The sequence below is a fragment of the Vulpes lagopus genome, chromosome 18 (assembly GCF_018345385.1).
Source record: "Vulpes lagopus strain Blue_001 chromosome 18, ASM1834538v1, whole genome shotgun sequence".
Taxonomy (NCBI): Eukaryota; Metazoa; Chordata; class Mammalia; order Carnivora; family Canidae; genus Vulpes; species Vulpes lagopus.
In genome coordinates, this window is record NC_054841.1 from 7,668,090 (window position 1) to 7,694,672 (window position 26,583).

A 26,583-nucleotide genomic window follows, 5' to 3' on the forward strand; every position below is an offset into this window, starting at 1 on the left:
ATTTGTTGAATGCTGCCCACGCGATCTCTGCCAGAAGGTTTGCACACTGCAGTTTGCATTTGGTATGTATTTCACATCTGGAATGAGAACTGGTTTCACACCGAGGATACACAGGTCTGCCCAACCCCAGGAGCTCATGTGGTTTCCACTGCATTACAAAATCTCAACCAAAGTCACTCGTGGGGAATATGACTAAAAGCTAGACCTAAACATCCATATTTTAATTAATAAGGTAAAAATAAAATCATGATCTCATAACCACAGCCCAAATCCATGTAATGTGCTATTGAAGTTAATGAAATCAAGTGTTTGGGCCATAATTAGATGTGCCTTTGAATAACTTGATTCTAAACTTTAAGAAATGTGTTGCTAAGATTTGCATCATAAAGAGATGAACTCAAACTTTCCCTGGGTCTGTAAATACATGGATGAAAGGAAGTGATTTCAATAGTATACATTTTTTCCCCCACTGGTGAGGGTATTGGATAGACTTTTCAACTACCTGAAAAATGAAAGAAGGTCTGGCCAACACAGTGATCACTGCCTTGAAATGGGAGACCAACTTTTTAGTATGAAGCAAAACCTGGAAAAGGACCCCTATGACAAGTATAAAGAAAGCTAACTAGGCAGAATGTAATGGAATTTACTTCACATTATAACTCTAGACACCTATCAATCACTCATCCTCTTGGATGTCATGTAAGAAAACTGTAAATCCGACTCTGTGCTTTGGGAGATGATGCTATAGGAAAGATCTTCCTGCAGAACATGGCCCCTGGTCAGATAACTTTACATTGTGGAATAAACAAACCAATTATCATCCAAGAATCCAAGAGAAATGTTGTGTTATTTTTGCTACTTAGGATCCCCTTCTTCTGGCCATGAGAGAACTGGGCCTGCCTTGCAGAGAGCACTTACCCTGCTGGAGAGAGTATCTTGCCTTTCTTGATTAAGGGATGGGCCTATGAGCCGACATAAGCTTATTAGACACTTTTTCCTTTGAGTATGGAATCCTAAAGCAAATGATTCCGAAACAAACAAAAAAGAGCAAGCATCAGCTGATTAACTTCATTGGTGGCATCCTAAAGTAAGAGCCCATCAGTTCTGGCTATGACTCCCCTCTCCCCATGAACTTTGTTGCCTTCTTGGTTTTTTTGTTTGTTTGTTTTTCCCAAACCCATTCCTAGAGCTTTCCTTTGGAATCTGTTAGGTCCCTTCTTTCCTTTCAATGAATTATTTTTCTGCTTAAGACTATAAGCCATACATTCTGTTGCCTACAAGCAAAGACCTGTAACTGGTGTAGTTCCAGATGAGGAACTTCATAAAAGTCTAATAGTGAACTTGATGAAAGACCAGAGTGAAATAAAACAAAGATGCCTCCATAATCATTCCAATGAGCATCATAGAGTACCCACAGTTACACAAGCAGGCAAGTACATTAACTGAGCAAGGAGGAGTTAAGTCATGAGTTCCACCTTCCTCCCTTTGGACATGGCAAGTCCGAGGAGCTTGCTTCATGTGTGGGGAAACTCCAAGAAGGGAATGTGTGCAAAGAAGGAAGCAGGAAGGTAAGGGAGGGCCCTGACTCTTCTTTTTGTAATATTTCCACGTCTTGGTGTTGACATAGAAGTACACTTTGTAAAAATATTAGAACAGAAACCTTTTAAATAAGTAAAAGTCCACCCCTCTTTCTAACTACTTCCCAGCATGAGTTTTCTAGGGCTTCCACAGCAAAGGATCCCAGATGAGGTGGCTTCCACAACAAGTTTATTTTCTCACGGTTATGGGGAAACCAGAAGTCTGAGATTCAGGTGCTGGCAGGGTTGGGCTCTTCTAAGGACCATGAGAGAAGAATCTGCTTCAGCCTTCGCTCTTTGGCTTAGAGATGGCCATCTTCTCCCTGTGGTTTCACATCACCTTCTTTCTTATCATATGGGGCACATCCAAATCTCCAATTTTTACGAGGACACCAGTTATATTGGATTACAGTCCACTCGAGTGACCTCATTTTAACTTAATTACTTCTGCAAAGATCCCTTTCCAAACATGGTCTTATTCTGAGGTACTAGGGGTTAGGACTTTGACACATGAATGCGGGGAAACTCAGCCCATAATCTACCTGTTGCCCATTGCCCATCCATGGTCTCTAAAGGTCCCCTCTGCTCTACAAGTTTGTTCCTTTCCATTTAATAATTATGGGTGTATATGTCCAAAAATATACACGCATGTGTGGTTGCTAAAGAAATTATACAAACAGGACCATACCATACACATTCTATGCATCTTTGTCTTTTTACTGAAAGCTCTATTTTGGAGGTTTGTCCTGTCTAAACACATGCAGACTCATGTCATCCTTTTTGAAGGTTTAATCTTCTTGACTCAACCCTTGTGAAAGGTTTTGATCCAGCACACATCCTTCTTTGTTTTCCAGTGAAAAAGGGGTAGAGCCCTGAGGTTTCTTTGAGTGCAAGTAACAGGAAATTACAGTAGCAGCCTAAGCAAAAGAAACTGCATTCCAGGCTGCTGGAAACTTTCTGATTTGTTCTTGTCAGGAGGGGGGGACACAGTGGAGAGGACTCCCCCAAAGACTGGGGAAGCTCTGAAGGGTCAGGAAGCAAGCCCTGCTGTTAAGAGCCTGCAGAAGCTCAGTGCGCTGCTGCTAAAATGAATGAACTCGCATCCTACCTTCTCCAACACAGTAACACCCCACCTGCGGCAATTGGGTGCCAAAATATGGCTGATCCAAAAAAAGATGCACTGTAAGTGTACAACACACATCCGGTTCCAAAGACTTAGCACAAGGAAAATAATGTAAAATACTTTGTGAATAATTTGTATAATAATAACATCTTGGTGGTATTTTGGATATGTAAGGTCAAATAAGATATATAATTAAAATTAGCTAAACCTGTTTCTTCTTACCTTGCTTTGGTAGCTATTAGAAAATTCAAAGTTGTATGTGTAGCTTGCGATGGTGACTTGAATTATATTCTGTTGGGCCACTAGTCATTTCCTCTTTCCTTGCTGAAAGGCCAAAACACTGGTGTAGCAAGTCTAGTTGGCCAAGCTTCGGTCACATGCCTGGTCTCCTGGCAGTACCCTATGCAGTACTAGCTTGTGGGTTCACTGTCCCTGCAGGGTGGCCCACAGCTGGGAGCAGAAATACCTGAAAGGAAATTAAAGTGGTCAGAAAGAAGAAATTGATGCTGGGTGGCAAAAAACTATAAGTGCCCAACACGAGCAATTAATGCCTGGCACATATTCGGCAATTAAAATATATCTGTTGGGAGGAATGAACACATGAACGAGTGAATAAACATAGTACAGTTGTGATTACTCTCTCCTCTCACTGTGACCCTCTTCATCACTTCCATCCTGGACCTAGAAGAAGCCACATTTCATTTGTAAATAACTCCAGATTGTTGCTTTCATGAACTCCGTGTCTAGTGCTATTTATTTGAGTTACCATTTTGTGGGCACTAAATGCTGTTATGACTCATTCATTTTGTTTACCCATTCCACTTTCACTGAGCTAGTCACAAAATCACTTCTGAGACCTCTTGTTTCTCTATCTACACTCACGCCTGTAGGGATCTCATCCAGGCTCATAGCTTAAATATCAGATATCAGATGATATTTAGATTTAAATATCAGATGTGTTGATAACTTCCAAATTCATATCCCCAGGCCAGATCCCTCTCTCTCAAATTCAAGATTCTGCCAAATATCCAACTACCTACTTGGCATCTCTGCTTGGATGACTAATAGACACCTCAAACTCAACTTGTCCAAAATGGAAACGATGCCATTTCCTCTTGCAGCCCTCCCCCTGTAGGGAAACCATAGCTTTATCCCTCAGTTGGTCAGGCCACAAACCCTGGAGCTCTCCCTGGCTCCTCCTTTCTGTGACAGTGCTCATAGACTCTGCAGGAAGTCTTGTTGGCTCTAGGGTCAAACACAGCCAGTCTGATCACCTTCCACCATCTCCAAAGCCCCACTTGGTCCAAGTATCCTCATTTCTCCACGACTGCCAACACAGTTTCCTTGCTGGTCTTCCTGCTTCATCTCCTGCCTGCTAACAGTATATTTTCAATCAGTGTCCAGGGGGTTTTCTTTCCGGTTTATTGATATATAATTGTCACATAACATTGTGTTTGTTTTAGGTGTACAACATAATGACTTGAAACATGTATATACCATGAAATGGTCACAATAAGTCTAGTTGCACATCCAACACCTCACACATGCACTTCTTACAATTTTTTTCTTGTGATGAGGACATTTAAGATCTACTCTCTTAGCAACGTTCAAACTTACAATACAGTTGTGTTAACTATAGTCACCATGCTGTACATTAAATCTCCAGAAACTATTTGTCTTTTTAACTTAGGACTTTTGAACACCTTCACCCATTTCCCTACCCCCTGCCCCTGAGCTCTAGCAATACCAATCTGTTCTGCTTCTATGAGTTTGGTTTGTTAGATTCCATATATAACTGAGATCATACAGTATTTGTTTTTCTCAATCTGACTTATTTCACTTAGTATAATGTCTTCAAGATCCATCTATATGGTCTCAGTTGGCAGGATTTCCTTCTTTTCTGTAGGTGACTAATATGCGAGATATATATCACATTTTCTTTATCCATTCATCCACTGGTGGACACTTAGGTTTTTGCCATGTCTGAGCTATTGTAAATAATGCTGTAATGACATGGGGGTGCAGATGTCTTTTTAAGAGAGTTTAAGTCATAAATTATGCCATGTCACTTCTGTACTTAAAACCCTACAAGGTACCCATTTCACTCAAAGTAAAATTCAAACCGCTGACAATGGCATTCGGTGCCCTAAATGATTCAGCACCACCTACGCCTTTCCTCTCTGCTTTCTTTCCCTCCTCCCCTGCTTGCTCACACCTCTACAGCCATCCTGGCCTCCCTGCTGTTTCTCAGACATGCCAGGTACACGCCCTTCCCTATGTCCATGGCTCATTCCCTTCGAGTCACTCGAGTAGCCCTCAAGTAGCCGCTTCTCCAAGAGGACCTCCCTAATTACCATGTTTATTTATTTACATCTTGGAAAAGTAGTCCTTGATAAGGAAATTTTTTATGACATAGGGTTGATTGACTAAAAGGAAGCAACAATGCTATGTATTCACCAGAATCTATCATTATTCAAAATATATGCATGAGATCCCTGGAGGGCTCAGCGGTTTAGTGCCTGCCTTTGGCCCGGGGAGTGGTCCTGGAGTCCTGGGATCAAGTCCCACTTAGGGCTCCCTGTGTGGAGCCTGCTTCTCCCTCTGCCTGTGTCTCTGCCCCTCTCTCTGTGTGTGTCTCTCATGAATAAATAAAATCTTTAAAAATATATATATGCATGTGTAGGCACTGTAAAATAAAGGTCTGCAAGATGCATATTAAAATAACTGGAATTGGGATGCCTGGGTGGCTCAGTGGTTGCATATCTGCCTTTGGCTCAGGGCATGATCCTGGGGTCCTGGGATCAAATCCCACATCAGGCTCCCTACGGGGAGCCTGCTTCTCCCTCTGCCTATGTCTCTGCCTCTCTCTGTCTCTCATCAGTGAACAAATAAAATCTTTTTTAAAACAAATAAATAAAATAACAGTAATTATTTTCTAGAGGACCCCATGCCTCACCCCAGCCATCTTGATCACATTGAATCTGCTTTACTCTTCTTTTTCCCTATTGTACTTTTCACTTTTGAACATACTTCTTACAATAACATACTAGTTTACTTACCTATTTTATCTATTGCTTTTTTGCTTGACCTATCCTGTTTAAATGTGAATTCCCTAAAGGGAATTTCCCCCCTATTTTGTTCATTGATTTTGTTCTAAGTGTCTAGAGAAATGCCTCACATGGAGTAGATATTCGCTAATCATTTGCTGAATGAATGAACGACTCTGAAAACAAAGACTAAGAGTCCACCCTCAAGGAATTTGTGATCTAGTATATTTGCCTTCCTAGAAACCAATCCTCTTATTAAAATTACCCTTTGCTAATAATGAATTTCCATTGTCATCCAGGGTGGACTGTTTCTTGCTCATCACAAGAAAGGAATTGGCCAAGGTCATTTGAAGGAGAAAATAGGAAATATATATTTATTTTACCAAAAGGAGCTTTGCTGGCTGTTCTCAGCTTCTTTCCTGCCAGCAGAAGCCTCAGTCCCTTCCCTATTTATGTTGCTATGTTAAAATACCTGATCTTCGTAGAAACTAAATAATGACCTATAACGTTATCAGGACTACACTGCTGCATCTCTAACATGGAGAAAATGCATTTGCATTTTATGATGCCGAATGCTCACCCACTTCATGACCTTACCATCTGTTTCCATCTGTGAAATATTCCAAACGACCAAATAACATTAAAATCACCTAAAAGAGTTTCTTTATTAGTGATAAACTTTTACAATTCAATTTAAAAAGTTTATAGTCCTGAACGCTGTGAGAACTACCATTTTCCAAAACACCATCCTGCTCTTTATCACTGGGGCCTGACAGCAGCTCTGACCTTTCCTAATATCTCTTACTGAAAGAAGAAGATTTGAAAAGTAGATAATAAATTACCAAGGCTTTATTGATATTATGATGTGTAATATTTAAAACCGGTTATGGTTATTAGACCACGGGAGATGATGCCTTATTACATAATCATCTGTTCCCTGTAGGCCAGCTCCTTTTACTGATAAAACATCTTTTATGAGTTTTAAAACTTGCAGAGCCAATAAAACTGTGCAGGAACAAGCAGGATTGCATGTTGCTCAGCACATCATCAGAATTCTTGGCCAGATTCAAAGGCTAGACAGGTTAGACCTGCTGATCTCGGAGAAGGAGAGTCCAGCTGGGTGCATGAGCTCCTGGAGAACTGCTAGGGAGGGGGCTCCCTTGTAGGTGCAAAACTAAATCTGTGATCCCACAGAAGATTCATTTTCTTCTGGTTGTGATAAAGGGAGTACTAGTCTAAGGATTTGTCCAAGGACATCCTATTTGTTCACAATCAAGAATCTTAACTAACAGGGGAAGACGGGCATCTTCTCCCTGCCCATCCCAACACACGGCACATCCAGTTGGCACCAACAGCACTTCCAGCATCGATAAGTTTAAGTTCATTGTATACATCTGGGAGCTAATGCCTTGGACAAGGAGAGAGCTAAGGGATGCCTCAACTGTCCACTGCCTCTAATTATTTTCTGCTCTACTCATGTCCTCAAACCCTCATATAGCTCCTCCTATTCCTTCCAGCATCTACAGCATAAACCAGTTGCAAGAACAATTTTGGAAAATTTGACCATTAAGCTATTAGTTTTAACCATTTAATTACTATACCTTGCAACAAGATTGAGTCCAAGTAAGGGAAATGCTTCCCTTCTCATTCTTTGTCAAATTGTTCAGGACCTTTTTTATTCTTCCAAACGAGTTTTATAACATGTTCAATGGGAAAAACCCTGTTTCATGTGATTCCAACTAACATGTCAATTTATAGATTCCCTCGGGGTAATTTGCATCTTCATAATACTGAGGTTTCTCATTTATAAACATGATCTCTCTCCTGATTAACTTCAGGTGTGTAGAGCTATCAACTATCTCACTACATCCAAAAATTAAATCCTGTTATCACAAATTAAAACAAACATTATTCAGACATGTGCACTATACAATGCAATAATAAAGTCAACAACAGGAATCGTCAAAGAAATTTTTGCTACACATATATCTTACTATCCTGATAAATGTCTGAAGTGAGATGGGGATCTGAGTTGTTATAATTTAGCTTCCTTTAAGTTAAATTATAAGCAAAAGGAGGAGGGATTAGACAAGACATCTAGACCTCTTCAGCAGTAAACATAGCTATAAACGTAAACAGATACAGTGCTTGGCAATCACTACTTTAAAATAAAAGAAAATGTATGGCTAAGGGATAATAGTTTTATTCATTTGAAAATGATGCTAGATTCTACAAATGGCAAGGTTCTTGCAAAGTATTCTGGTTGTTTTTCTAACATGATCACTGTAAGCTCATTTGTTAATCTTATCAGCTATTGGAATCACATATTTTTAATTTTTTAAAAAACCATCCAGTTTATTTCCTGGAGCAGTAGATGTTTCAAATCTGTGCTGAAGAGAAATTTACATATAGCAGCCCCAGAAAAAGTTTATTGGAGCAAATAATCTCTGAACTAGATCTCTAATTCCAGAATCTCATAGGAGTTGAGATTTATATCTGTAGTTCAATAAGCAATGGCATTTTCATTTTGTTTGTTTATTGGCCTTGTTCCCCCAAAAGAAGAAAATACAAAATTGAATACCTGGGTGATCCAAAAATTTCTAGTAAATAAAAAATGGAGAGCCATAAGATCACCAATTATGAAAACAAATGCAAGATGAAGCAATGTATGAATATAAAGATGTAGTCATGCATTCATATTGTAAAATTTCATTATATTACTTGATGAAAACCTGTAACACCAACACTGGCTTAAGGACTAACTTTCCTTTTGCCTTTCTGGACTTCACATAAACAATGCTAGCTGTTCCGTGACAAATCATGAGTGACAAATTATAGGAAGATGACTACACATAGAGAGAAAGAAAGAGAAAATAGGATTTGGGAAATATCTTACTTAAAAACCGACTGGTGTAGAAATCCATCCTATTGGTTCTATTTCTCTGGAGAATGCTGACTGGTACAGGTACTGAAAAAAACAGGGCCTCCTGGGAACTTTAGTAGAAAAAAGAGTCAGGTGCAGGCACAAACTCCTTCTATCACACGGAATGACAACGTGGTGGGTAGAAGCCCATCTTATCTGTATCTTAAGCAACACAGTGACTTCCGTTGACTTCTGGGTTCTACACATTTGGATTTACATTTTTGGAATACATTAATCTTTGATCTCCTTCCACCTACTCCTAAATTATGGAAGATGGTGTCAGAGGACAGCATTTTTAGAGGGGTTTTCTTTATCCAATTTGTTTACCCCAAACCCTGGAGGAAGTGATCTCATCAACCTCATCCAGAGAACTTGAAAGTGGCTCTGCCACCCCGTGTAAACAACATTTGTATTTGAACTGTTGACATTAATAAACACTTTATTCCACCTTCCCCAGACCATTCCTTTATTTGCTCACTTGAATTATTCATATACATTGATCTCCTCAATTATATTGCCTCTCCTTTGAACAGGACTGTAGCTCTTCCCTCAGCCTCGTTCACTGTCACACAAGCAACATGTATTAAATCAACTCATTATACCCATGAGCATATTTTGCTGCAGATATTCTGGCCACAGTTATGAGTGAGAGATGCCCAAATTTTTCCACCTTCATTTCCACATTGATACCTCTACTTTGGCTCACTGTGCTTACAAGAATCTTCCCTCCATATGATCCACTGGGTCTTTCTATCACATCATGAGGTCTCTGCTCCAAGTCATGTGCTTAAGGAGATCTTTGCCAAGCTCTGTATCTAGGGGAGCTCCCCTATTTCTGCCTCAGGCCTACTCTATCCCTGCAAGCTATTTTATTTTCCTCCCTCTCATTCATTACCACTTGAAATTATGTTACATACTTATTGGCATACTTGTTTTATTGTCTTCCCTTATACTGCAAGGAAAGCCCTATAAAGTCAGGGATTTAATCTGATTATTCAACTGGGGCACAGCAGGCAAACAATGAACACTTGCTGAATAAAGGTCAGATGCCCATGTCACTAAAGGTTTTGTTTAGTTGGCCTCTCTGGACAGGTTATGAATCTGAAAGCAACAACCATGTAGTGGAAACCTATCATGTCAGGCAGAGAACCAGGGGCTTTACACATTTATGTGGATATTTTTAATCTTCACAGCAACTGCACGAGGTAGATATATTAGCCACATTTCATAGATGAGAAAATTCAGACCAGAAGGAGAGGCAGCTAGTAAGAAGCAATCCTGGGGTTTGAAGTCAAATCCCACTGGCTCTGCCTCTGCATCCTATATAAACAATCCTACTGGTCCTACAAAGTTCATTCTCTCCCCTAGAAGAAATTCCATAAAAGAAATACCAAAATAATTTTGAACAACCCTTACATTGTTAAAACAAGCATGACTGTATAATTTGTGAGCCCCCATGCAAAATGAAAATAAAGTCCCATGTTAAAAGGTGATTAAAACTTTGAAGCAAGTGGCAACAGGGCACTAAACTAAGCATTGAGGAGTATCCCACGCCCTTCTAAGAATGAGGCCTAAGTGACCATCCACGTTGCATCCCAGGAAGACAGCCCTGGAAACATGAATATATACTTTCATGGTGATTAATTTGGAAGGGATGATTCTCTTGTTAGTTTGGGAGTGTTCATCAGAAATTCAGCAAGCGTCCACCTAATAACACTCTGCACTGTGTTTTCTCCTTAGCCCTATGGCCGTATTGGCCATAACTGAAGAGTGATTTCAGGCACAGCCTTTCTGTGGCAATTAGGCTCCTGCAAATTCCATTTGGTTTCCAGTTCATAAGAGGAAGCAGGAAAATTTGATTATGGACTCCTCAGGCCTGAGCAGGTGTCAAAATAATTTTTCCAAACCAGGAGGTAAAGCTTCCTGACAAGCAGACTCTCTTGGCTGCCGTGCTACAGCTCTTGGCTGTTGGATTGATCCCTGCCTGTGAATATATAAGCTATTGGCTCTTGGCATTGAAAGAAGGCATGTGAGCACGTGGATTTATCTCTGCCCATGGGCTCTCTTTCTCTTTACTCCCGTGTGACTGCTGCTGCTGGAGGGCCTTTTGCAGGCTCCGCTCCTAGAATTTTCTGCAGCTTCCTCACATGCAGGCTGAGATACCTCGACCATCATCCATATGCTGTGGTGCCTGTGGTACAGCTCAAAACTTGATTTCTCAGCATTGGAAGACCTCCACCAGAATGTCCCCCAGAAACTATAAAGCAAAAATGTGTACCCAGTTCCCTCTTAACCTCAGTACACAATAGGTTCTGCATGGATGTTTGGGGAATAGAACTGAAACCCAAAATGCCCAGCTCCACTGATTTTCCCACTCATCCATTCAACAGATATTTGTCAAACTCCAGTGAGTTGCCGTAGTGGGTGGAATAATGGCCCCTTCAATGATGTGTCAATCCCAAACTTGCAGACATGACCCTATTTGGAAAAAGGATATTTGCAGATATCATCAAGTTAAAGATCTCAAAATAAGACATCCAGGATTTGGGTGAGTCCTAAGTTAAATGACAGGTAGCCATTGAAGAAGGAAAAGAAAAAAATACAAAGAGATACAGGGAAGGAGGCCATGTGACAATATAGGCAGGTATTGGAGTGATGTGACCACAAACCAGGGAATGCCAGGAGTCACTCAAAGCTGTAAGAGACAAGAAAAGATTCTCCCCTCAAGTCTTGGGACAGAGCACAGGTCTGCAGACATCTTTATCTCAGACTTCTGGCCCTCACAACTGTGAGAGGATAAACTTCTGTTGTATCAGACCACCAAGTTTGCGGTAATTAGTTAGGACAGCCCTATGAAGCTAATATGGTCATGTGCTCTTAGGATGAGGCCAACAATAAAATAAATAAGCAGATAAATGTATTATATAATGTCCTGTCGTGCTGTTATGAATAGAGTTGCCAGATAAAATTGAACACACTCAGTTAAATTTTAGTATCAGATAAACAACAAGTAAATTGCATGGAACATGCATTTACCAAAAAATTATGTGTGCTTTGTCTAACATGCAGAGTTAACTGTATTTTTATTTGCTAAATCTCTCAATCTGAGTTACCAAGAAAGATGGGCATAGGCCAAGTTCTGGGTAGGCCTGAGTGGGGAAGGGCTTTAATCAGCGTGGTTGCGGAAGGCTTCTCTGATGAGGGATCCTGGAACAGAGAGCTGCATGAAATAGGAAAGTGAGTCATGCCACCATTAGGACAATAGTCTCCCAGACCCAGGAAACAGGAAGGGCAAAGGTATAAGGTGGGGATATGCTGGCTCTATTCAGCTTTATTCAATAATACAGACAGCAAGATAGCAAATCTCATTGTCTCCTGAAATCCAAAATGTTCCTAAACCAAAAACAGGAAATCTGTGTTAAAGCATGTACCAAGCTATTGATCTCAGCTTTTAATGAGCTGGACTTAGATTATTTAGATGTCAAGTAGGTCTGGTATCCAAGTTTTATGATCCTCTTAAATAACCATAGGCAATCCAGCAAGTAATAAAACAACACAAGGCAGCATAGAGTTGCCATAGTAGGAAATGTTGGCATATAATTAAAGCAGAGGCCAATATTTATGTGCTTTTTCTCTGCAACAGATTCATTAACAGTATCTTAAGCTATCATACAGACTTACATTTCGGGTGCTATTGGCATCCATTCAGAAAAGGAGGTTTTATTTAATTTTTAAAGGTTTTTCAAAATTACAGAATGCATGTGCATCCACACAAACATTTGCAAAGAAATGTTCACAGCAGCATTATAATAATTATTTTAATAGCCTACAAGTGGAAACTCCAAATGTAAAGTGGCTAAATTTAGTAAATAAAAACATAAAATGTGTTGTTACATTTGAATTTCAGATAAACAATGTTTAATTTTTTTAGCATGAGTATATCTCAAATTATTTGGGATAAATTAAATTGGGCATTCTGCATTGAATCTGGCAGGCGTATCCAAACATTCATTAACTGGTGGATGGATAAACAAAATGTATTCTAACCATACAATGGAATACTCTTTGGCCAAAGAAAGAATATAAAGCACCAACACATGCTACAGCATGGATGAATCCGAAAAACATTCCACTAAGTGATAGAAGTCAGAATAGAAGACCACATTAGTGGGAGGGTCTACTTATAAGAAATGTCCAGAAAAGTCAAATTTGCAAAAGACAGAAAATAGATTAATGGTTGCTTTGGGGCTGAGGGTAGGAGTATAGGAATACATTGTAATCAGGCTTTTTACTGGGATGGTAAGATGTCTTTGAACTGGAATATGGTGATCATAGCATAGTCATTAATGTCATTAATACTTGGGTTTTATGGTCAATTATGTCTCAAAAATGTTAAAAAATATGTGCTCATTGCAACAAGTCAAGTAATATAGACATAGGAGAAAACACTGAGCATCTTTGTCTCCTTTGTCTTTGAGTTAAACGATGTTACTCCACGGTTTGTCTTTTCTTCAATACATTCGTAGCTCATACAGATAGGAGAAGATATATTTGTATATCCTATACATACTACTCTGAGCTTGTATTTGTCATTTAAAATGTCATGGACACAACTTCAGGTGAATCTACAGAGCTCTACAGCATTCTTTAATTTTTTCTAAAAAAATTTAAGTTCAATTAATTAACATATAATATATTATTGGTTCAGAGGTAGAGGTGAATCTTATATAACACCCAGTGCTTATTCCATCCCTCAGCTCCTCCCCTCCAGCAACCCTCAGTTTGTTTCCCATGATTGAGTCTCTTATGGTTTGTCTCCCTCTCCACATCACTCTTGTAAATACTTGCATGATATTCCACATGAAGATATCTTACAATTTATTCAAACATTTTACTTAATGATGAAGATTTAGATCAATTTTTTCTTTTCTTTCTTTCTTTCTTTCTTCTTGCCCTTTCAAAGTATGCTTCAGTAAGTCCTCTTGAACGTATATTAGAGGGAGCCACTTAAAATTAGCAAAAGGTTTCGAGATGAATAAAGAATGTCAAGATACTGAAGCATCATTAAAGGTCAAACATTTTACCTCATGTTGATATTGTGCTCTTAGATTAATTTAGACTTCACATCAAATGATGAAAAGGTTAAATTATGCATCCACCATCACAAACATTTGTTCTTTATTTTAAACGCACAAATACGCATTTGTGGCCTACACACCAGATGAGGTATATTTCTCAAGTACAGCAGGCATGTACTAAGCTACAATTGAAGTTCTACAACACAGTGTCAGGGGGCTGTGGGATCCTAATTCTTTTGTCAAAAGCTAGATACAGAGGTAAATTGAAGATTTTTTTTAAGTATGCAATTGTTTATCATCTCTCCAGACACACATCCCTAAACACATGGGAGAAAGCTAATGAACTATGAATGATGACAGAATTTATCATGAACTAGGCAATTTATGTACATCATTACATAATTTGAATAGACAAGAGGTAAATAGTATTTTTGCATCCATTTTCCAGATGAGGGATCTCAGGCCTGTGGCATCTTGCTCAATATCGTGTAAATAATGGAAAAAGGATTAGAACACACACTCTAAATGTCAAGCTCTTGGTGACTACACACTGCTGCCCCATAGAAGAAATATTTTGGCTAAATATTTCCAATAATCTGCTCTGCCCACAGATGTAATGGGTGTCTTGGGACACCAACTTAAATAGACCATCCCTCCTATCCTTGAGGAGCAGAGCCTAGTGAGAAAATAGGCACATGAACAGAAAATCAGAGCCAGTATAGCAAGACCATGGTGAGAACTGAGTAACGTAACCTGGATTATCAAAGACTCTTCCAGTAACTTCTGAGTTGAGTTTCTTTAAAAATATTTATTTATTTATTTATTTATGTATTTATTTATTTATTTATGAGAGAGAGACTATAAGTGGGGGAAGGGGAAGAGGGAGAGAGAGAAGCAGACCCCCAGCTGAGCAGGGAGCCCTATGTGGGGCTCCATCCCAGGACCCCTGAATCATGACCTGAGCTAAAGGCAGACATTTAACCCACTGAGACACCCAGGTACTCCTTGAGTTGAGTTTTTAAAGACCCTTGCCATATGCAATGGGAACAAGGAGGAAGCATTCAGTCAAAGGAAGCCACATGGGGAAAGGCTCAGAAGTCAGAAATATACCAAAGAGCAAGAGGAATGACATGCAGATGAGCTTCTAGAGTGTAAACCATGAGACAAGAAGAGACAGGAGATGAATGAATCATTGGGGAGGCATGCAGCTAAAAGTACAAGGAAAACCTAATCAAACATGGGGCATACATAAGGAATTTATTATTTCATTGAACAAAAAGTCTGAAAGTGGAGCAGTTCCATGAATGGTTAACTTGAAGTTCCAAAATTGTCTTCAAAGACTCTGTTTCTTACTGTCTTTCTGCATGGCCCTCAAGATACTAGTCATCTGGCCTTATACTTCTAGGTCTCAAGATAGCTGCCACAGTTTCAGGCATTCCTACCTTTCATATCTATATCCAGGGGAAAATAGGAGAACTTCTCTAAATGGATAAGAACCATACAAGTAGACTAACCTTGTGTCCATTGGGTGGAATGGGTTACACCCTGCTGCTTAAACCTAGTCATCCAGCAAAAGGAGTGGGACCATCACATCACACTTGGTTTGGAAGAGTCAAGCTTGGCTTAGCTTCCCCTAATGGGCGTGGTCAACTGGTAGAAGGAAAAGATAGGGTTCCATTACTGAGGATAAAGGTGAAGAGTGGCTTTGCCACAATGAAGTTAGGGTACAGCCAAAGGCTAATAAAAATAAAGGAGCTTGGACATTACCATATAATTCAGTTTTCTTTACTGTAGGTATATGAACACTATATTTGCAGCTTTTTGCTGTATTCATACATTACTAAATTATAGTATATCTCCTTTTTAACTCTTGCCATATTTCTAAACTGTATCTGTAGCATTGTGACATACCTAACCTCTATCTATAATGTTGCTTACTTGATATTTTAAAAAATATTTTATTTGTTTAGTTGAGAGAGAGAGAACATGAACAGAAGGGGCAGAAGGAGAGGGAGAGAGAATCCCAAGCAGACTCCATGCTGAGTGCGGGACTCAATCTCACAACCCTGAGATCATGACCTGGGCCAAAACCAGCCAGATGCTCAACTGACTGAGCCACCCAGGTGCCCCAAGATTTCTTTTTAAATTATCCTGTTTTATACATAAATAGGTTTGAAAAGAAAATTTTACAGTCTTCTCCAAGTGAAAGTCCACATATAACTTTCCATAAATCAACGGTATGTATATTTATAGTATGAATAATGTATATTTGTTTATATTAATATTTATATCAATATATTGCGATATATACATATATATATATATATATATATACACATATCAAAAAATTGTAGTACTCTCAAAGAACACTTAGTAGACACTAACCATAAACATACATAGCCCATCTATTACAGCTTTGGGTGCTTTATTTCTTCGATGCAAATGCCTATAAAACAAAGGCTTCTGCTTTATCCCCAGAGCATGAAAAATTATTAATCACTATCAGAGAGGCCAGGGCATAAAATATGTATTATCTTCATCCTCCTTTTATATTGAATCCAAATCTTAATCAGGAAATAAAGGGGCTCTCTGAGTGCTCATTTGGTCCTTTCAGGCAAAAGGGAAATGGCTGAATTTCACAGAAGCTTCTCCTTTGTTTATCTACTTCCACGAAGCGAAAAATTTATTTACTATCTCTAGTCTTGAACTTTCTGGGGACCCTGACCTGTACAGCCACCATCTTCTTGGAGATTTTGCTATATTTTCTGATACTTCAAGCTCAAAGAGTTCAAAACCAAATTCGTTTCCTGCTGATATGACTTCTCATTCAATAACAATTATGACACTACTGGATGATATGTAATAATAATGTATAATTACTTATTCTGTGCAAGGTTCTGTAATAAACATCTGGCAATTCTTATCTCAATTACTCATAGCAGATCCACTGTAAAAATTACCCTCTGATAGAATATTAATGTTTAATAAAACTTGTAGAAAAGACACTCATCCAACGAAGACCACAAAGATTGTAAGTAGTAGGATATGTGACTCAAAGCTTGAATCTAATGAAATTTGTCATATTTTTTTTAGCTTCAGTTCCTTGGTTCAGGAAATGTTCCCCACCTTATGAGCCAGAACTTTCTTTCCATTATAGAAACTGAAAATGCCAAATACTCACTTTCTCAGATTCTGTTGCAGCTAAGACGTACTAGAACACCTGCTCTAAGCTCTGCCATTCAAGCACATCTAGTCCAGATTTTGAATTAAGATAGTAGCATTAAGAAAGAGTTACACAAGGAAGACAAGTGAGCTAAAGAGCAGTAGTAACACCCATCCTCCAGGGGGCAGCAAATAGTGGCTTTAAACCCCTGCTCAAGCAGCTATGACAAGTATGTCTCCAAAAAACTGGTTTTGGGGGCACTGTTTCTGACTGCATAGTCTCCAGCCCTGTTTCTCTGACCCTCTCAGGAACTCTGTGAGCTATCCAGTGTCTCCTACTAAATGCCTTTCTGTTGAAACAAATAAGTGATAATCTGTGTTGCTTGCAACTAAAAATCCAGAGTGATAACAGCTCTTAATGCTTGCTCAGTATCATTTGAGGGTTACCTATTTAATTCCTTCCAACTTCTTAATATCTATTAAAAGTACATTTTTACAGAAAGAGGAACAGAAATGATAAATATTTAGGTAAATATAACTACTTTTTTCCTCTAATGCTCTTTAAAGTATGTCTGAATGAAGAGAAGAAAATTATGACATTGTCTGATGCGGTTTTTAATGTCTGTAAATCCTACACATCAGGCACCCAAAACCTAAAATGAGGAGGTCCAGGAATCTATCTATACAGGTGTCAAAATTTCTACATTCCATGTAAAGCGGTAAAAATTGACTTTAAGTAGATTGCTAAGATATATATATATATATATATATATATATATATATATATATATATATATTGCAATTCCTAGAACAACCACTAAGAAATTACATGAAAATTTTTTTCCACATGTGGGCTTTACTGATTAGATTTTATTTTCTTTTATCTGATAATGTAGCAAAAACAAAATGTAAGCACTGCTAAGATTTTCTTGCTGTATGTGTTACAAGGGTGAACTTAATTTTATGCTCCTTATCATTCAAATATATTTCTTTCCTCAACAGCTGGTTGAAGGAATTAAGCCATCTGCTATTGGGGAGGGAGGAAATGAAAATTACTGAAAATGGTTTTCAATAGTTGATGATGAATTCATCCTTATTACTACACAGCTTCTCGCCTCTTGCCTTTCTTACTAATATTTCTGATAACATACAGAAATATTCATTGAATCATGATCCACAATAATTCCTTTAAAATATAAATATGACTCAAATCAAAACAAGTGCCAAGTCGTTGAGTCTTTTCTAATCTGCGAGCTAATTGAATGGTATGAGATATGATCTGTGCCAGAGGAGAAGATAAAAAAAAAAAAAAAAAAAAACCAACCTGATGACATCATGGCTAGTCTCAAATAACTACATCAGGAAGCTTGCATGTCAAATGACTTCTGGATTCATAAAGTAATTATTACACGTGAGAGGACATTAGGATAAAACAAACCCAATCTCTGGAATTAGATTGCATGAGCTCTCTTGTACCTGACACTTAAAAATTGTCTGATATACATTTTGGCAACATATTCCCAAAGATGTAAAAATGGACATGCCCTTTCAATTTTACTTTATTCAGCAAGTCTAAGCAAATGCACAATGCTCCTAGTATGTACCCAGCACTATTATGGATGTAGCAGGAAATAATTAGACCAGTCCCCTGTATAACAGGTTCTTATTAGAATCTAATATCTAAGGCTTTATCCTAAAGAAAACTTCATGAATATTGAGCTCAAATATCTGGCTATGAGAACATATACCATGACAGTATATTTAATAATCAAAAGCTGGAGGAAAACCTAAAAGTCCAAAACCATAATCAGAGACCAAACAATAAAATAATGCACACCCATCAAAGGAAGTATTATGAAACTTAAAATTGTATTACATAAGAAGATTAGGTGACACTGAAAGAGGATTTAAATGTCTTAACTAAAAGAAATAAGCTACAAAACAGTCCACCCTACACAATATAATATCTTGTTTTAAAAATCTCTATGTATAGACAGTTTCACTTTCTAGACTCAGAAGGGCATCAGGTGTTTAGATTGGAAGAAATAAAAGAAAAAGAATCATTTAGGGTGAAATTTACTTAGGTCATGGTGGATATTCTTGACTCAACCTATTCATACAGCCACTCTGCACTGAGCAAAATGACTAGAAGGAAGAACTCACCACAAAGGAAAGAATCAGAAATAGTACTCTCTGCCACAGAGTTACAGAATATGGATTATGATTCGATGTCAGAAAGCCAATTCAGAAGCACAGTTATAAAGCTACTGGTAGCTCTGGAAAAAAAGGATTCAAGAGACTTCATGACTGCAGAATTTAGACCTAATCAGGTCAAAATTAAAAATCAATTAAATGAGATGCAATCCAAACTGGAGGTCTTAATGATGACAGTTAATGAGGTGGAAGAAAGAGTGAGTGATGTAGGAGAAAGGTTGATGGCAAAGAAGGAAGCTGAGGAAAAAAGAAAAAAACAATTAAAAGACAACGAGGAAAGGTTAAGGGAAATAAATGATAGCCTCAAAAGGAAGAATCTACGTATAATTGGGATTCCAGAAAACGCTGAGAGGGAAAGAGGACTAGAAAGCATATTTGGACAAATCATAGCTGAGAATTTCCCTAATTTGGGGAGGGAAACCGGCATTCAGATCCAGGAGATAGAAAGGTCACCCCCCAAAATCAATAAAAACCTTTCAACACCTCGACATTTAATAGTGAAACTTGCAAATTCCAAAGATAAAGAGAAAATCCTTAAGGCAGGAAGAGATAAGAGATTTTTAACTTATATGGGGAGAAATATTAGATTAACAGCAGACCTCTCCACAGAGACCTGGCAGGCCAGAAAGGGCTGGCAGGATATATTCACGGTCCCAAGTGAGAAGAACATGCAGCCAAGAATACTCTATCTGGCAAGGCTCTCATTCAGAATAGAAGGAGAGATAAAGAACTTCCAAGATAGGCAGAAACTGAAAGAATATGTGACCACCAAACCAGCTCTGCAAGAAATATTAAAGGGGTCCCTGTAAAAGAAAGAGGAAGCCCAAAGAAATAATCCACAAAAACAAGGACTGAATAGGTATTACAATGACACTAAATTCATATCTTTCAGTAGTTACTCTGAACATGAATGGGCTAAAGGATGCCATCAAAAGACACAGGGTTTCAGACTGGATAAAAAAGCAAGACCCATTTATTTGCCGTCTACAAGAGACTCATTTTAGACCTAAGGACACCTCCAGATGGGAAATGAAAGGTTGGAGAGCCATTTACCATTCAAATGGTCCTCAAAAGAAAGCTGGGGTAGCAATCCTTATATCAGATAAATTAAAGTTTATCCCAAAGACTGTAGTAAGAGATTAAGAGGGACATTATATCATACTTAAAGGTTCTATCCAACAAGAAGACCTAACAATCATGAATATTTATGCCCCTAATGTGGGAGCTACCAAGTATATCAATCAATTAATAACCAAAGTAAAGACATACTTAGATAATAATACACTAATAGTAGGAGACTTCAGATGGCACTTTCTGCAAATGACAGATGTTCTAAGCACATCACCAAAGAAACAAGGGCTTTAAATTATACATTGGACCAGAAGGGTTTCACAGATATATATAGAACTTTCCCTCTGAATGCAACTGAATACACATTCTTCTCAAATGCACATGGAACTTTCTCCAGAATAGATCACATACTGGGTCACAAATCGGGTCTGAACCGATACCAAAAGATTGGGATTGTCCTCTGCATATTCTCAGACCATAATGCCTTGAAATTAGAACTAAATCACAACAAGAAGTTTGGAAGGACCTCAAACACATGGAGGTTAAGGACCATCCTGCTAAAAGATGAAAGGGTCAACCAGGAAATTAAGGAAGAATTAAAAAGATTCATGGAAACTAATGAGAATGAAGATACAACCGTTCAAAATCTTTGGGATGCAGCAAAAGCAGTCCTAAGGGGGAAATACATTGCAATACAAGCATCCATTCAAAAACTGGAAAGAACTCAAATACAAAAGCTAACCTTACACATAAAGGAGCTAGAGAAAAAACAGCAGAAAAATAGATCCTACACCCAGCAGAAGAAGAGAGTTAATAAAGATTTGAGCAGAACTCAACGAAATCGAGACCAGAAGAACTGTGGAACAGATCAACAGAACCAGGAGTTGGTTCTTTGAAAGAATGAATAAGATAGATAAATCATTAGCCAGCCTTATTAAAAAGAAGAGAGAGAAGACTCAAATTAATAAAATCATGAATGAGAAAGGAGAGATCACTACCAACACCAAGGAAATACAAACGATTTTAAAATCATATTATGAACAGCTATACACCAATAAATTAGGCAATCTAGAAGAAATGGACGCATTCCTGGAAAGCCACAAACTACCAAAACTGGAGCAGGAAGAAATAGAAAACCTGAACAGGCCAATAACCAGGGAGGAAATTGAAGCAGTCATCAAAAACCTCCCAAGACACAAGAGTCCAGGGCCAGATGGCTTCCCAGGGGAATTCTATTAAACCTTTAAAGAAGAAATCATACCTATTCTACTAAAGCTGTTTGGAAAGATAGAAAGAGATGGAGTACTTCCAAATTCGTTCTATGAGGCCAGCATCACCTTAATTCCGAAACCAGACAAAGACCCCACCAAAAAGGAGAATTACAGACCAATATCCCTGATGAACATGGATGCAAAAATTCTCAACAAGATACTAGCCAATAGGATCCAACAACACATTAAGAAAATTATTCACCATGACCAAGTAGGATTTATCCCCAGGACACAAGGCTGGTTCAACACTCGTAAAACCATCAATGTGATTCATCATATCAGCAAGAGAAAAACCAAGAACCATATGATCCTCTCATTAGATGCAGAGAAAGCATTTGACAAAATACAGCATCCATTCCTGATCAAAACACTTCAGAGTGTTGGGATAGAGGGAACTTTCCTCGACATCTTAAAAGCCATCTACGAAAAGCCCACAGCAAATATCATTCTCAATGGGGAAGCACTGGGAGCCTTTCCCCTAAGATCAGGAACAAGACAGGGATGTCCACTCTCACCACTGCTATTCAACATAGTTCTGGAAGTCCTCGCCTCAGCAATCAGACAACAAAAAGACATTAAAGGCATTCAAATTGGCAAAGAAGTCAAACTCTCCCTCTTCGCTGATGGCATAAGATACCTAGGAATAAACCTAACCAAAGAGGTAAAGGATCTATACCCTAAAAACTATAGAACACTTCTGAAAGAAATTGAGGAAGACACAAAGAGATGGAAAAATATTCCATGCTCATGGATTGGAAGAATTAATATTGTGAAAATGTCTATGCTACCCAGGGCAATTCACACGTTCAATGCAATCCCTATCAAAATACTATGGACTTTCTTTGGAGAGTTGGAACAAATCATCTTAAAATTTGTGTGGAATCAGAAAAGACCCCGAATAGCCAGGGGAATATTGAAAAAGAAAACCAGAGCTGGGGGCATCACAATGCCAGATTTCAAGTTGTACTACAAAACTATGATCATCAAGACAGTGTGGTACAAAAACAGACACATAGATCAATGGAACAGAATAGAGAACCCAGAAATGGGCCCTCAACTCTATGGTCAACTAATATTCGACAAAGCAAGGAAGACTATCCACTGGGAAAAGGACAGTCTCTTCAATAAATAGTGCTGGGAAAATTGGACAACTACATGCAGAAGAATGAAACTAGACCATTATCTTATACCAGACAGAAAGATAAACTAAAATGGATAAAAGCTAAATATGAGACAAGATTTCATCAGAATCCTAGAGGAGAACACAGGCAACACCCTTTTTGAACTTGGCCATAGCAACTTCTTGCAAGATACATCTATGAAGGCAAGGGAAACAAAAGCAAAAATAAACTATTGGGACTTAATCAAGATAAAAAGCTTCTGCACAGCAAAAGAAACAGTCAACAAAACTCAAAGACAACCTACACAATGGGAGAAGATATTCACAAATGACATATCCGATAAAGGGCTTGTATCCAAGATCTATAAAGAACTTATCAAACTCAACACTCAAGAAACAAACAATCCAATCATGAAGTGGGCAGAAGACACGAACAGACATTTCTCCAAAGAAGGCCTCCACATGGCCAACAGACACATGAAAAAATGCTCCACATCACTTGCCATCAGGGAAATACAAATCAAAACCAGAATGAGACACCACTTGACACCAGTGAGATTGGCGAAAATTAACAAGACAGGTAACAACAAATGTTGGAGAGGATGTGGAGAAAGGGGAGCCCTCTTGCACTGTTGGTGGGAATGTGAACTGGTGCAGCCACTCTGGAAAACTGTGTGGAGGTTCCTCAAAGAGTTAAAAATAGAGCTACCCTATGACTCAGCAATTGCACTGCTGGGGATTTACCCCAAAGATACAGATGCAGTGAAAAGCAGAGACACCTGCACCCTGATGTTTCTAGCAGCAATGTCCACAATAGCCAAACTGTGAAAGGAGCCTCGGTGTCCATCGAAAGAGGAATGGATAAAGAAGATGTGGTTTATGTATTCAATGGAATATTCCTCAGCCATTAGAAATGACAAATACCATTTGCTTCAACGTGGATGGAACTGGAGGGTATTATGCTGAGTGAAGTAAGTCAATCGGAGAAGGACAAACATTATATGGTTTTACTCACACGGGGAATATAAAAAATATTGAAAGGAATTATAGGGGAAAGGAGAGAAAATGATTGGGAAAAATCAGAGAGGGTGACAAAACATGAGAGACTCCTAACTCTGGGAAACGAACAAGGGAAGTGGAAGGGGAGGTGGGCAGGGGGATGGGGTTACTGGGTGATGGGCACTGAGTGGGACCGTTGATGGGATGAGCACTGGGTTTTATACTATATGTTGGCAAATCGAACTCCAATAAAAAATATGCAAAAAAATAAAATAAAATAAATAAAATAAAAATAAAATCTCTATGTATAGATGATTTCCCAGTACTTCCATGATAAATTACTACAAACTGAGTAACTTTAGGACTACAAAAATTCATCCTTTCCCATTCTGTAGACTAGAAGTACAAAGTCAAGGTGTTGCAGGGTTGATTTCTTCTGGTCTTTGCCTCTGTTTGCATTCTCCGGAGAAAGAGAACCAGTAGGTCTATCTGTCGATCATAAGGAAAAAAATATATAAAATATATATTGGAATATATTGGAATTGACTTACACAATTAGGGAGGCTGAGAAGCCCCAAGATCTATAATCAGCAAGCTGGAGACCCAATGGTCCAGTTCTAGTCCAAGTTCGAGGTCTGAGAACTAGGAACACTGATACCATAGATTCCAGTCTGAACCTGAGTCCAAAGGCTACAAAAGATTGGCTTAAAGACAGGCAAAGAGAGATAATTTGCTTATTCTCCTTTTTTTGTTCTATTTAGACTTTTAACAGATTGGCAAGGCCCATCCACATTGTGCAGGGCCATCTGCTCTCCTCAGCCTACTGATTCGAATGTTACTGTTACCCTGAAACACACTCGTGGGCACACTCAGGATAATGTCCAACCCAATATCTGGGCACCCTGTGCTCCATTCAAGTTGGCCTACATACTTTACCCTCACAGAAAGTCAGAGTCATTTTATTTAATTTCATTTAATTTTATTTACATTCAATTAATTAACATATAGTGTCTTATTTGTTTCAGAGGTAGAGTTCAGTGATTCTTCAGTCAGAATCGTTTTAAATGACTCTTGTTTAATTGGTAAGGGAAATTCTGAATTAACACCATAAAGGGAAAACAAGGGTCTCTGGTCATAAATAGCAGTTTTAAAAAACATTTAACTTAGACACTCTACCTGAAAAATCGTTGTGTAAACCATCCATGAAGCACTAACCTATTACATAGAATGTGTTATTCCAATTACAGGCGGAAAGTCCTAGAAAGGCATAATTAAATCTCCCAGGTCACACATCTAAAATGCAGATAGTACTGACCCCAAGCCCTGGGCCACTGGGAAATCAGAGCAGTGTTTTTGGGGAAATAAACTGAACAGCAAAACATGAACTGGATGGAAAAGAGAGAGAGAAAAATAAGAAGCAGAGAACGAGTGTAAGATGGAATGGTAGGATAAAAATAGAAGGAAAAAAATCTAGAAACCTAGATGTTGTAGGCTGAATTGTGTCCCCCTACCAGCCGCCAAAGCCATATAGTGAAGTCCTAACCTTTAGTACCATAGGATATATTTGAAGACACAATCTTTGAAGAGGTAATTAAGTAAAAATAAGATCATCAGGGCGGACTGTAATCCAATATGACTGGTGTCCTCATAAGAAGAGAGTAGGACACAGACCCACACAGAGAGGAGAGACCACTGGGGACCCAGGGGGAAGATAGCCATCTACATGCCAGGAAAAGCCAAACCTTCTCACACCTTCATTTCAGACACCCGGCCTTCATACCTGTGAGAAAACCAAGTTCTGTTGTGTAAGTTCCCCTAGTCTGTGGTTCTTTCTTACAGCAGCCTGCCAAACTAATTTTGAGGAACGACCAGATTTGGAAATTCATTTACCAGGCAGGATGGTGAAACAGAGGTGAGGGAAGAGAGGGATCCACCAGCACTTGGAGGTGTACAGACTTCCACCCCCACATTGGCCTTGTGGTGAAGCACAGGAGAGATGAGATATTTGAGAGCTGCCAGCTGCTTTTCTTTATGATTACTCCTAATTTCTAATTCCTGCTGGGCCAGAAATTATTTTTATGGCTGATGTAAAATTCAATAGCTTACAGAACATTCTTTCATGTTATGACTACAATTATTAGAAAGTTTGGGGGTAAACTGTCTACTTTCCAGAAGTTCTGTAATGATAATGTGTGTTAGTCTTCCAACATTCACAAAATTCCCTTGCAAACTGCTGGGTTTTTCAAAAAGTCTTCATTATAAAAATGCTGCTGATTCAGAAAATAGTTTTGTAACGGTATACACAGAACCAAGATTTAATAGCAGTTAATATATTTTTATATTTTCTTTACAGTTTTTTATCTTTCTCTTTTAAAGAAAATAAATGGAAAAAAATACAGAAATTAAGTGATAGATTTGTCTTGTCTTATTTTTTATCTTTTTCCTCCTTCTTTCCCCTGAGATAATTACTATGCATATTTTTAGACTTTGATATATATACATACATACATACACACACCTTCATACACTTTCTCTCTCTCTCTCTCTCTCTCTCATATATATATTATATATATATCCATATCCTTAAGGACATATAATATGGTTTCCTGTACTTTAAAAATATAGATAAATGGAAAAAATAAATACATAAATAAATGGTAAGCTTTTTTTCCCTAAATGTTACATTGTTGTGATTTATCCTTGTTGCACATGCAGAACTCACTCAGATCTGCTGAAGCATAATCCACTACACGAATCCGCTGTGGTTTACTCATCAGTTCTTGTTGATGGAAAATGAGGATGTTTCACTTCTTTAGAGAGGACAAAGTGCGGCAAGAAACATCTCTGCATTCATCTCCTCGCACACAAGCAACTTTCTGCTTTGAACTCTCCTCCCCTCTGCCTCCCTGGGAGCACCTCTGCTTTCCCTTGGCGGCAGTGTCAACCCTATGATGAATTTGGTGATAGGATCTAGACAGAGACTATTAAATCCACTTTT

The 26,583-nt window shown here is 38.5% G+C and overlaps 1 long non-coding RNA gene across 1 annotated transcript; it reads right to left on the bottom strand.

Moving 5' to 3' along the window:
• LOC121478394 lies at positions 1–26,583 on the bottom strand. Its single transcript, XR_005984465.1, has 4 exons — positions 26,308–26,583; positions 2,923–3,166; positions 919–1,013; positions 1–77 (listed from the first exon to the last, which is right to left on the bottom strand). It is a non-coding gene; the product is annotated as an uncharacterized LOC121478394 (long non-coding RNA).